Below are 13,644 nucleotides of genomic sequence, written 5' to 3'. Positions count from 1 at the left end.
TATTTGTAGGCATTAATTTATAAAATAGTTAGCAAAAATAGATTAATAATATAAATTGCTCTATTATTTATACGATAAACTATTGTTAGGAAATTGAAATATATATTATATACAAATTTCGTTATATGATAATATTTTCGTTGAACCTGAACGAAATAAATTGGCAACAGATAAATTTACCATGCATATAATTAAATTGAATGCCGCGCAACATATAATAATACTCGTCTTTATATACATATATGTCATAATAAATAATATACAGTAGGATATATTAAATTAACGATAAGTCATCGTACAATTTTCTACGTGGAAAAGAAAACTTTTTAATGACGGAATAAATTTCGTAGGCCGAAAGGAAACGACAGAAAACTATGCATATACATAGAGCATTTTGCGTACACCTCGGCAATGGAATAAAGCAGCCAGACGTCTCTCGCACACGTGTTTCCCATACATATATACGTACGCACGCATGTGATGTGTTTTATTTCGAAACGTTGCGTCGTTCGCGTAAAACACTGTTCACTCCGTCGTCGCCCGAAGAATCGTTAGGAAGAGACTTTCCCGCCTGTATGAAGTTAGCCCCCCATTTTTCGAATTTTAAAATTTTAAAGGTTGTTCCAGGTTGTTCTAGACTTGTTCTAAATTGTTCCAAAAGATCAAATTTAAAAAATAAAAATTTTCGCGAAAAATGGAAAAAAACGATTTTTTGACCTGGCCCCCCATTTTTCGAAAATCGAACTTTTAAAGGTTGTTCCAGATTGTTCTAGTTGTTCTAAACATTGTTCCAAAGTGATAATTCCCTAAACAAAGTATTTCACGAGATATAATAAAAAAATAGTTTCGTGCGCTAAAACAGTATTTTTACGTTTTCGGCTATAGTTATTATCTCTTAAACACCAAACTGTATATTTTAGCTAAAAACGAACAGAACAACTTGGAACAACTCTCAGTTTTGCTGGAACATTATTTTAAAGAGTACTTTACTCTTGGAAATAAACACATTTTTTTGTTTTTTCATCTTTTTTGCTCGCTAAAGTCGCGATAGCGGTCCCAAACTATAGAACAATTACGTACTGGCATAGAACAACTTGGAACAACTCTCAGTTTTGCTAGAACATTATTTTAAAGGGTACTTTACTCTTGGAAATAAACACATTTTTTTTTTTTGTTTTTCATCTTTTTTGCCGCTAAAGTCGCGATAGCGGTCCCAAACTATAGAACAATTACGTACTGGCATAGAACAACTTGGAACAACTCTCAGTTTTGCTGAGAACATTATTTTAAAGAGTACTTTACTGTTGGAAATAAACAGATTTTTTTGTTTTTTCATCTTTTTTGCCCGCTAAAGTCGCGATAGCGGTCCCAAACTATAGAACAATTACGTACTGGCATAGAACAACTTGGAACAACTCTCAGTTTTGCTAGGAACATAATTTTAAAGGGTACTTTACTCTGGGAAATAAACACATTTTTTTGTTTTTTTCATCTTTTTTGCCCGCTAAAGTCGCGATAGCGGTCCCAAACTATAGAACAATTACGTACTGGCATAGAACAAACTTGGAACAACTCTCAGTTTTGCTAGCACATTATTTTAAAGGGTACTTTACTCTTGGAAATAAAACACATTTTTTTTGTTTTTTTCATCTTTTTTGCCCGCTAAAGTCGCGATAGCGGTCCCAAACTATAGAACAATTACGTACTGGCATAGAACAACTTGGAACAACTCTCAGTTTTGCTAGAACATAATTTTAAAGGGTACTTTACTCTTGGAAATAAACACATTTTTTTTGTTTTTTCATCTTTTTTGCTCGCTAAAGTCGCGATAGCGGTCCCAAACTATAGAACAATTACGTACTGGCATAGAACAACTTGGAACAACTCTCAATATTGCTAGAACATAATTTTAAAGAGTACTTTACTCTTGGAAATAAACACATTTTTTTTTGTTTTTTCATCTTTTTTGCTCGCTAATGTCGCGATAGCGGTCCCAAACTATAGAACAATTACGTACTGGCATAGAACAACTTGGAACAACTCTCAATTTTGCTAGAACATAATTTTAAAGGGTACTTTACTCGTGGAAATAGACACATTTTTTTTGTTTTTTCATCTTTTTTGCTCGCTAAAGTCGCGATAGCGGTCCCAAATTATAGAACAATTACGTACTGGCATAGAACAACTTGGAACAACTCTCAATATTGCTAGAACATAATTTTAAAGAGTACTTTACTCTTGGAAATAAACACATTTTTTTTGTTTTTTCATCTTTTTTGCTCGCTAAAGTCGCGATAGCGGTCCCAAACTATAGAACAATTACGTACTGGCATAGGACAACTTGGAACAACTCTCAATTTTGCTAGAACATAATTTTAAAGAGTACTTTACTCTTGGAAATAAACACATTTTTCTTGTTTTTTTGTGTTTTTCGACCGATAACGACGTGACAGCGATCCCAAACTATAGAACAATTACGTACTGGCATAGAACAACTTGGAACAACTCTCAGTTTTGCTAGAACATAATTTTAAAGGGTACTTTACTCTTGGAAATAAACACATTTTTTTTGTTTTTTCATCTTTTTTGCTCGCTAAAGTCGCGATAGCGGTCCCAAACTATAGAACAATTACGTACTGGCATAGAACAACTTGGAACAACTCTCAGTTTTGCTGGAACATTATTTTAAAGAGTACTTTACTCTTGGAAATAAACACATTTTTTTTGTTTTTTCATCTTTTTTGCTCGCTAAAGTCGCGATAGCGGTCCCAAACTATAGAACAATTACGTACTGGCATAGGACAACTTGGAACAACTCTCAATTTTGCTAGAACATAATTTTAAAGAGTACTTTACTCTTGGAAATAAACACATTTTTTTTGTTTTTTCATCTTTTTTGCTCGCTAATGTCGCGATAGCGGTCCCAAACTATAGAACAATTACGTACTGGCATAGAACAACTTGGAACAACTCTCAATTTTGCTAGAACATAATTTTAAAGGGTACTTTACTCGTGGAAATAAACACATTTTTTTTGTTTTTTCATCTTTTTTGCTCGCTAAAGTCGCGATAGCGGTCCCAAACTATAGAACAATTACGTACTGGCATAGAACAACTTGGAACAACTCTCAATTTTGCTAGAACATAATTTTAAAGGGTACTTTACTCGTGGAAATAGACACATTTTTTTTGTTTTTTCATCTTTTTTGCTCGCTAAAGTCGCGATAGCGGTCCCAAACTATAGAACAATTACGTACTGGCATAGAACAACTTGGAACAACTCTCAATTTTGCTAGAACATAATTTTAAAGGGTACTTTACTCGTGGAAATAGACACATTTTTTTTGTTTTTTCATCTTTTTTGCTCGCTAATGTCGCGATAGCGGTCCCAAACTATAGAACAATTACGTACTGGCATAGAACAACTTGGAACAACTCTCAATTTTGCTAGAACATAATTTTAAAGGGTACTTTACTCGTGGAAATAGACACATTTTTTTTGTTTTTTCATCTTTTTTGCTCGCTAAAGTCGCGATAGCGGTCCCAAACTATAGAACAATTACGTACTGGCATAGAACAACTTGGAACAACTCTCAATTTTGCTAGAACATAATTTTTGAACCGCTATCGCGACTTTAGCGAGCAAAAAAGATGAAAAAACAAAAAAAATGTGTTTATTTCCAAGAGTAAAGTACTCTTTAAAATTATGTTCTAGCAATATTGAGAGTTGTTCCAAGTTGTTCTATGCCAGTACGTAATTGTTCTATAATTTGGGACCGCTATCGCGACTTTAGCGAGCAAAAAAGATGAAAAAACAAAAAAAATGTGTCTATTTCCACGAGTAAAGTACCCTTTAAAATTATGTTCTAGCAAAATTGAGAGTTGTTCCAAGTTGTTCTATGCCAGTACGTAATTGTTCTATAGTTTGGGACCGCTATCGCGACATTAGCGAGCAAAAAAGATGAAAAAACAAAAAAAAATGTGTTAATTTCCAAGAGTAAAGTACTCTTTAAAATTATGTTCTAGCAATATTGAGAGTTGTTCCAAGTTGTTCTATGCCAGTACGTAATTGTTCTATAGTTTGGGACCGCTATCGCGACTTTAGCGAGCAAAAAAGATGAAAAAACAAAAAAAATGTGTTTATTTCCAAGAGTAAAGTACCCTTTAAAATTATGTTCTAGCAAAACTGAGAGTTGTTCCAAGTTGTTCTATGCCAGTACGTAATTGTTCTATAGTTTGGGACCGCTATCGCGACTTTAGCGGGCAAAAAAGATGAAAAAACAAAAAAAATGTGTTTATTTCCAAGAGTAAAGTACCCTTTAAAATAATGTTCTAGCAAAACTGAGAGTTGTTCCAAGTTGTTCTATGCCAGTACGTAATTGTTCTATAGTTTGGGACCGCTATCGCGACTTTAGCGGGCAAAAAAGATGAAAAAACAAAAAAAATGTGTTTATTTCCAAGAGTAAAGTACCCTTTAAAATTATGTTCTAGCAAAACTGAGAGTTGTTCCAAGTTGTTCTATGCCAGTACGTAATTGTTCTATAGTTTGGGACCGCTATCGCGACTTTAGCGGGCAAAAAAGATGAAAAAACAAAAAAAATGTGTTTATTTCCAAGAGTAAAGTACTCTTTAAAATAATGTTCCAGCAAAACTGAGAGTTGTTCCAAGTTGTTCTATGCCAGTACGTAATTGTTCTATAGTTTGGGACCGCTATCGCGACTTTAGCGGGCAAAAAAGATGAAAAAACAAAAAAAATGTGTTTATTTCCAAGAGTAAAGTACCCTTTAAAATAATGTTCTAGCAAAACTGAGAGTTGTTCCAAGTTGTTCTATGCCAGTACGTAATTGTTCTATAGTTTGGGATCGCTGTCACGTCGTTATCGATCGAAAAACACGAAAAAACAACAAAAATATGTTTATTTCCAAGAGTAAAGTACTCTTTAAAATTACGTTCTAGCAAAATTGAGAGTTGTTCCAGGTTGTTCTGTTCGTTTTTAGCTAAAATATACAGTTTGGTGTTTAAGAGATAATAACTATAGCCGAAAACGTAAAAATACTGTTTTAGCGCACGAAACTATTTTTTTATTATATCTCGTGAAATATTTTGTTTAGGGAATTATCACTTTGGAACAATGGTTAGAACAACTAGAACAATCTGGAACAACCTTTAAAAGTTCGATTTTCGAAAAATGGGGGGGCCAGGTCAAAAAATCGTTTTTTTCCATTTTTCGCGAAAATTTTTATTTTTTAAATTTGATCTTTTGGAACAATTTAGAACAAGTCTAGAACAACCTGGAACAACCTTTAAAATTTTAAAATTCGAAAAATGGGGGGCTAACTTCATACAGGCGACTTTCCCAGAGACACAATACGGTAACGATTGCGGCAAAGTGAGAGCGACGTGTTCGACGTTATATATCGTCCGATCCGAAGACGATCCGAAATGCTCTATCGCGGACAAACGAGGGATATTTTAGCTGTAACGTGCAATCGTATATTATCATGGCGTCCGCATTTTTTCCAGGGGAGAACATGTGCTTCAAATTTTTCTTTGCTTCTTCTTTTTTAATTTTTCGAAATTTAATTTTTCTGTCATTTTTATATTTTTTTTATATGTATATTATATAGGTGTTTCAGAACAGGCGGAAAAGTTTGTAATGGCAGATTCCTGGTATCGTTCGGAGACGATTTTTCCTCAGCGAACGTGTCGAGACACCGATAATTTTCAAATTATAAGCAAATAAAGACTTTGTTGGAAACTAAACCTTTAAGAAATAAAATGTTAACAGAGCTACATTCTTCAGTTAATTTTAGGTAAAGTTTGCTTTAATATAAAGTTTATAGTTAAGATATGTAGTAACAAAAATTAGGAACATGCTAAAAATAATGCGATCTCCCTCAACATTTTCACTAACAATAAGGAAAAATCGTCTCCAAATGATACCGCAGGAATCTGACATGAAAAACTTTTCCGTCAGTTCTGATATATATTTTTAAAATATTAAACATGCAAAAATAAATTTTAGTGTTTATTCAAAAGGAGAGCAAATGCTTAATTTTTAAAACATGATTCCAGGGACGTCCATGTAACGTTACAACAGTTACATAGAATCGCGGGGACAAACGAGAACTCTGTTCGACAGATTACATCCTCTTCGAGCGCGGTAATTCGCGGAGGAAACATGTGTGTGTGTGTGTGTGTGTTTGCGATTCTCTCTCGATGCAATGCAGCATCCGACTCTTCTCTCTCTCTCTCTCTCTCTCTCTCTCTCTCTCTCTCTCTCTCTCTCTCCTCGAGAGATTCGCGCCACTTTAATTGTCAAACCCGCGGGACCGAGGACGTCGGATTTTGCGTGATTCTTTTTTCGCGAATTTGTTGCATCATTCCAACAAGATCGTCTGAACGATCAAACTCGTCAAATTCTCGAGAGTTCTTGAAGGACAAGGCAAAGTTGAGAGGGCCGCGCCCTAAACGCTCGTTTATCTGGACGCCTACTGCGTCTCTCGAGAGTCTCCGGCGAGAATATTAAGTTCTTATACGTTTATACATATATATATATATATATATTCGATATTGTTTACCAAGAGAGAATTCGACGCGGCCTGATGCGCGTCCGGTCTCCGGCATCGTATTAGAGATCGCGAAGAATTTTCGAAAAAAAACGCGACCGGATCTGTATATATATATATGGTATATACATATATATACGCGATGACGACGGCGTAAAATGCGGGTATTTTAAAACGCATCTCAAATTTTAGTCGGACGTTTATCTTGAAACCGCTCGCGATGAGCGAATACGGGCTCCAGTCGGCCCGTAAAACTCCCAGCCTCGTATATACCATTTTCTTCTTCCTTCGACTCGGTTTCATTTCAGAGCTCTGGGATCGCGCGCGGATTCTCTCGCGAGTCGGCGTTCCCGAACCTCCTAGTCGAATGGAAAGATCGATGGGTCGCCTTTCCTAGTATCGAGAAGCAATAGCAGAGAGAGAGAGAGAGAGAGAGAGAGAGAGAGAGAGAGAGAGAGAGAGAGAGAGAGAGAGAGAGAGAAGAGGAACTATAAAACAATAGCACTGATTACTGGATGGCGCAAGGGTGTGGCAGCGCCATTGAGTCGTTACACGCAGGAATGGAGAGCCAGTTGGGGAATAATACGAGAGAGAAAGAGAGGAAGAGAGTGGGAGAAAGAGAGCGCAAGCGTCTGTGTACCGCGTGTGTGCCTGTGTGCGCGCATGGGCGTGCGAGCGCGAGAGAGAGAGGGAGGAAGAGAGAGAGAGAGAGAAAGAGAGAGAATGAAGGAGAGAGAATGACAGACGGAGGCCGGTGGAAGGGGTGACACGGCGGGGAGGTAGAACGCGCGGACGGGGACAAGGATGAACCACCTTAAAGGGGATAGCGTGGATCATAAATAATCAATATTATGCCTGCGACCGATATAGAAAAATTTCAGGATGGCATTCAACCGCGTCGTCGAATCCGGCTCGCATCTTTTCGACGATCCGTTTCGATTCCGACCAACGAAATTTTTACGCATTTATATAGAGTACAGTTTGACAAGCACGAAAAATCATTTTCCGCGGAAGGATTATATATGCGATATTTCCGGGGATTGATCTATTTTTTTTTATGTACGGAAAACGCGCGCGTCTAATACAGGCGGTAAACCGACGGATTTAATAACCGCAATTCGCAATCTATACGACTCGAAATTGCGTACGCAGTTTGCGATATCTCCATCCCAAGAGAGAAAGAGAAAGAGCGAGGAGAGGGGTGGGAGAGACAGAGAGAGAGAGAGAGAGAGAACGGATACGTGATACACCTGCTATTTTTATTAAATTACTGTGTGCAGATGCATGTAACCTAATAGCAACAAGCTACGATCATAGATCTGAAAATAGGGGGTCAATGAAAAAACGATTTTCCGATTATCCACGTATCTGTATATATATAATTTTGACTTGAATTCACAATTAAAAAAGAAAAAAAAATACCGATCACAAAGCAAGTTTTCTTTTTTTCCAATCATTATTATATTTCAATTATTTTTCTCAATTAAATGTATAAACATCTCCGAAATATCATAGATTATTTAAATGCAAATATTTTGCAAGATTAAATATTTTTGGAATCTCGTAAAATCTTTTACAACGAAGGAGAGAATAAAGAACGAGCGTATATAAAAAGTATTTTTATAGCTTGTATTATTATCAGAGGAGAGAATGCACACAACTGATATTTATTTCCAAGATAATACATTTTTCCTACATAATGTTTCTCGAGATTTTTCTTTTTTCGAAACTCATCTCTCAATCTGTTGTCGCGCGTATGACTGCGTTCTCGCGATTTGACAGGCGCGCAATTCGACTCGAAATGACAGATCGTCTCGAAATGCCGCCGCGTGAACATTTACACGAATAATAAAGCGCGAGAATAAGTACAAAGTGTTGGTAAGAGAAATACTATATAAACGCGAGACGTTCGTTCTCCTCCTCGCGTTACGCTCGCGACGATCCCGTCGCGACGAATAACATTTACATATTGAAAATATCAAAGTGCGTGAAATGCGCGCGCGCGTTGTTCGTTTCATTTTCCTCCGTTGTTAGAAATAGGAGGCGATGTATCATAAAGTCTCGCGCTCGCGCACGACGAATGCGTTTTATGTGTCGCTCGGTCTACCAGCGATATATAGCGTTTCCCGTTAGCGATGTAACGTTTCCCGTTCGCCGCGGAATATTACTTTCCGCATTTACGATCGCGCATTAGGCGCATTTTTAGGCGGACGAGACGCGCGTCGAAAAAAAAAACGGAGCAATTTTTCTTGCATAAATCAAATAAAAGGCTTATATACAATTTTTCCTTTGATTTTTTGACGCGCAATTTTTCAGCAGCCAATAGAAATTATTAAATGTCGCTGGATGCTCAACGAAGCTATCTCTCGACGCAATATAATCCGACTGTAGGAGGAATAATTTATGCCTCGACATGGGCGTTCGCAAGGGGACAAAAAATAAAAATATTAAAATAATAAAAAAATGGAATTAGAAAAATGAAGGAAGTATAATAATAAGAAAGAAAAACAACGATTCTAATTCCCTTCCTGGAATAAATCTACGCCCATGTGCCTGCGGACTCGAAAATTCCCGCATCAGGCGCGGCGTATGACTCATTTAAAGGACAATTGGCAGCCTCTCCGGGACAATTTGCGGATCGATGACCATCGCAGACGCCGTCGGATCTCCGAGAATTTCGCAAATTCCGTCGTTAAAAGTGCAAGGACCGTGCGACGCGAAAGTGACACACACCGCGGGCCGTTTCCATTATATTATTCGCGCAATCGATCCTGCGACTACTCTACGCGTTCGCCATTGGCGTGAGATATACCGCTAGAAAATACGACGACGATCTTTTTTACGACGATGCTGCTTATCAAGGCGTGACTTGTGCGCGAACGCGCTGTATTCTTATACACGCGCCAAGCGATTTTTCTGATTTACGTTGCTGCAAAGAAAGAGAGATTGCGGCGAGAAAAGCGAATGAGGAACTGATGATTTTTTTTGCAAAAATATTTTTGCAACGATCGCGAGGAATTGGCGACGCGACGGAATTTTTTTCATTATTCTATAGGTAGACGAGAAGATATTAATTTTCAATCGAGTTGCTTTCACTCGGATGAGAAACAGAATTATGTGCATTTTATGTATTAGGAAATAAATATACACGGTTTTCGAGAAATGATGCAACGCAGAATACATAGCATCTGCAATTGAATAACTTTTGAAATAAAAATGCTTGTTGTCGTATATAACTTTCTCTCTTCCGTGAATTAAAATTGCTCGATTCTTTACGAGTTATTCTCCGACAAATTATTTATCGGCAATTTTTATTAAATCAAATTTGTACTCGCTTTAATCAATCAATTTGATCGATCAATTTTAATTGAAAACGCGTATCATATATGTGTGGAAATTTGTAAAACGTTATACGATGCAGAGAGATTCCTGACTGATGTATTCATTTTGAAAGGCTATTATGGAAAATAATTTCAGCGCTTCTTAAAGTTTTCGAGAGGCGAAGAGAATATGATATATTAACGTCGAATAAAATTTTCTGTAATATGAAAAAAACAAGAAAAATATAATCTGATAATAAATCGTGGATATATTAGAATGCTGAAAATTCGCGGGAAGAAAAACTCTCTCGCATCGATTTCTTCGACACGAGTTTCCTTTATTCGATTTCGATGTCAACGTGTGGCTGTCCTCGATACATCTTTGTCATTTAATGAACGGCCATTGCATTTGGCGACAGTTAAACATCGCTCGTTGCATATGCGTTACGAACATTAGGCAGCTGAATAGTTAGTTCCATTAGTTGCGTCATTTCCACAAGAGCATTGGCATCGTCATCGTTAAAGGTATATAGCTGATATAGCGATGTAAGCCGCTGCGCGAGTTCGCGGAAATCCATTTTCGGAGCCATCTGCCAGAAATTGTCGTACTCAAACTTTGATTGTTACTTCGCGTGCAGAATCTCCTTTCATCCCCGTAACCGCACATCCGCCCGAGATATAGTATATAGCCAGAATTCGAAATGATTCGCGTATATAATCGGTATCGAACGCTCTTCGGGAAAGAATGAAAATGCATTTCGAAACTATAAGAGGAAACTATAATGCGCTAAATACATAAGCGTATATCTCTTTTTCGAACGTTGAATACTAGAAGAAAAGCTTTATTAATATTCACGCGAGGTACGGCTTTTATATATTTGTAAAGTGTAAAAAGATATGGAAAATGTAAATGGAATTTTTTGATAAAATTATTCACACACCGTTAAAATTTTAATAAATTGAATTCTCGATGTAAATAACTACGAGAGGCTGCGTATTTTCGTTATCGCGAGTGAATATAGAAATATTATTTTCCATTTGTAACAATATTTAGATAAATGAAGAGATTCTACTCTTCGAAATAAAAATTCTTGAAAAAGTCCGGATTATACCTAAGCAAGTTTCTAAGTATCGTGCAGGGCAAACTTGACTTTCTGGTTCTGGAAGTAGAAAAGACCCTAATCGTCGATAAGATCGCATGATCCGAAGCTCCACCGGAGAGGTTTCGGCACAACATGCATTTGCGATGCGCGTGTTTTCCCTTCAACCAAGATCAGGATAGAGTGGAAACTCGCATAAAGATACATAAAACGCGGCATCTTTTGTCGTTGTCGGTGCCCTCTTGCGAGATAAGTCGAAAAGAATCGTAATTCTCCATTTTCATCAGACTACGCGAACGATCATTGGAGGACATTGTGATTGACATGTGTAAATAAGACTTAAAGATAGACGGATTTAAAATTGTCGCTCTCAAATGGAAAAAAAGTTACAGTAGGGGGCGGATTTAAATTTACACAGTAGAAAAATTTGTTTTCTCGCTCAAAATGGTCCCCGTTAAAATTTTGTGTTTAGTATTTAACAATTTCATGTATTAATTTAACATATTGCTGTTGTGTCAATTGAACTCGAATGTTAAATTATTAAAACTACTGAAAAAGATGTAAAAATAACACAATGTGCATCTATTTTTAATTTTACACAATAAATATGTTTTGTTTTATTAGTGACAAGATTTATCTCTGTTAAAATTTACAGAAGTGTTGATTTTTTTATTTTATAAGTAAAAATAAAAAATTAAAACATATTTTTAGTTAATTTTTACATGACAAATATGTTAATTTTACACAAAATTGATTTTAAACTTGAAATTTTATTCATATTATATTAAATTAAAACACAAATGTCTGTGGACCGTTTGGAACATGTGATATCTGTTAAATTTAACACAAATTTTTCAACTGTGTCCAGATTTATATACGATTTTGTGACATTGATTGATTTTGTTACGAATAAAAATAGACAATAATTGTAAAGTATCGGCGAAATCGGAGAGGATTGTTACCAATTACCTAAAATTTAAATAAAAATCGATGAGACTCACCGTACGATGCAAAACAGCGGAGTTGTAAAATCTGTAAAATATAAATACACGGAAATTAGTGAAATTTAAAATAAATTATTTCGAAAATTAACATAATTATTTAAATTTAAGAGTTTAACTAGGCTCTGTAATATATAAATATAAATTTAACATATATAAGATAGGCAATAAGAGCCAAATCGCGGATGACAGTGCGTTATTCTAAACGAAACTAAATTTTTTCGTTAGAATTAAATACCTGTGCACAAGGTACCAAATTTTTACTTGGACACGGCCAAAATTAATTCTAACGAAAAAATTTAGTTTCGTTTAGAATAACGCACTGTCATCCGCGATTTGGCTCTTATTGCCTATCTTATATATGTTAAATTTATATTTATATTTAAATTTAGTTTTTAGCAGTGAAAATAGTATCTAAAGAAATAAATAATGGAATAAGTAATATTAATTATTAATAATTAATAGTAACTAAATAAATATTTACCATATAGTTGCTCCGCCGTTGTCCGATGTAGCCCTGGACCCTGGGTCTCTTCCTCGTAGAAGAGCTTCGAAACACTTCACACTTGCACTCCCGTTACTCTTTTTTCGTTGGCGACGAGCGGCGACGCCGGGATTTTAAGTATAACATCTTCGACGCGTTTCGGTAAAACGCGAGAATCGCGAGAGCTTATTCGCGCGCGAACAAAACCGGTGCTCTTTTTTTCACGTCGCCGCCTTTTCCAAGGCCTTATCGAAGGGCCTTATCGCACTCAGAAGTCGCCGATATTTCACTACACACTTCACTATTTTATATTTCACTGAATATTCGACGACGAAAAAAAAAGTCACTGCAGGAGGATCTTCGCCGATTATTTCTCGTCGAGTATTTCACGCGTATTTCGGAAAATTCGCGAAGTCACTGTTCGGAAAAAATACTGTCACGTCGCGCCATCTAGACGCGATTACGAGAATCAGGCCTCGAGAATCCGAGAATCAGGCCTCAAGAATCCGAGAACCCTATGACTAGACGAAATAAGAAGCATTTTCCGAAACACCACATATAACACTCACGATCGTCGCGTATTTCGCCGATATACGATTAACACGCGCACTTCTCGCTCGTTGCTGAATATTTCCAACTCGACAACTCACCAAACTTTCGGAGAGCAAAGTACGACACGAAGAGATATAACAATGGCAAGATGGCGACGCGACCATTGTCGTTCGCGAGCTACAATTTTGACGAGAATTACGAGCCTAATTTGTCGCGCGGCGATGCTCCGACACGATGTTTCGAGAGTACGACCGGAAACGCGCGATCGCCGGTCGAGAATACCATCGACAACGCCGAAAAACTGGGACAATTTTCGCGTCGAAGGCGCACGGTGATCTCTCGCGATCCGTCCTCGGTAACTCAAGCGCGCGAACTTCACTCTTCAGCGGTTTGAGTCGGCGGAGCTGTGACGTCACGCGAAGACGACGCGAGGGACGACGGGAGATTGGCCCAACTCGCGACCTCTGCGAAGACTAACTTCGGGCGTGCGATCGCGATCTCGATCTCGCGCGTTTGCGATCGCGATCAGGATATCGAGACACGCAATCTTACCCGAAAATTAACGACGGGAAGACGTTAATTAATATTCACATTCGTAGTTTTGTGGACGACGATACT

General features: G+C 37.1%; 1 long non-coding RNA gene across 3 annotated transcripts in view; it reads right to left on the bottom strand.

Annotated features, from left to right (window-relative positions):
- Positions 1 to 13,497, bottom strand: part of LOC146722874 (uncharacterized) — a 42,829-nt gene extending 29,332 nt beyond the window's left edge. For all 3 annotated transcript variants that reach the window (XR_014924883.1, XR_014924884.1, XR_014924885.1), the window contains exons 1-2: positions 12,475 to 13,497; positions 11,991 to 12,021 (exon numbers count right to left, since the gene is read on the bottom strand). This is a non-coding gene — a long non-coding RNA (uncharacterized LOC146722874). The remainder of the gene's footprint in view (positions 1 to 11,990; positions 12,022 to 12,474) is intronic.
- Between the last annotated feature and the right edge of the window lie 147 nt (positions 13,498 to 13,644).

This window comes from Nylanderia fulva, unplaced genomic scaffold (genome assembly GCF_048542155.1).
Source record: "Nylanderia fulva isolate GAGA-0341 unplaced genomic scaffold, ASM4854215v1 Scaffold26, whole genome shotgun sequence".
Lineage (NCBI taxonomy): Eukaryota > Metazoa > Arthropoda > Insecta > Hymenoptera > Formicidae > Nylanderia > Nylanderia fulva.
This window is presented reverse-complemented; position numbering and strand designations above follow the sequence as displayed.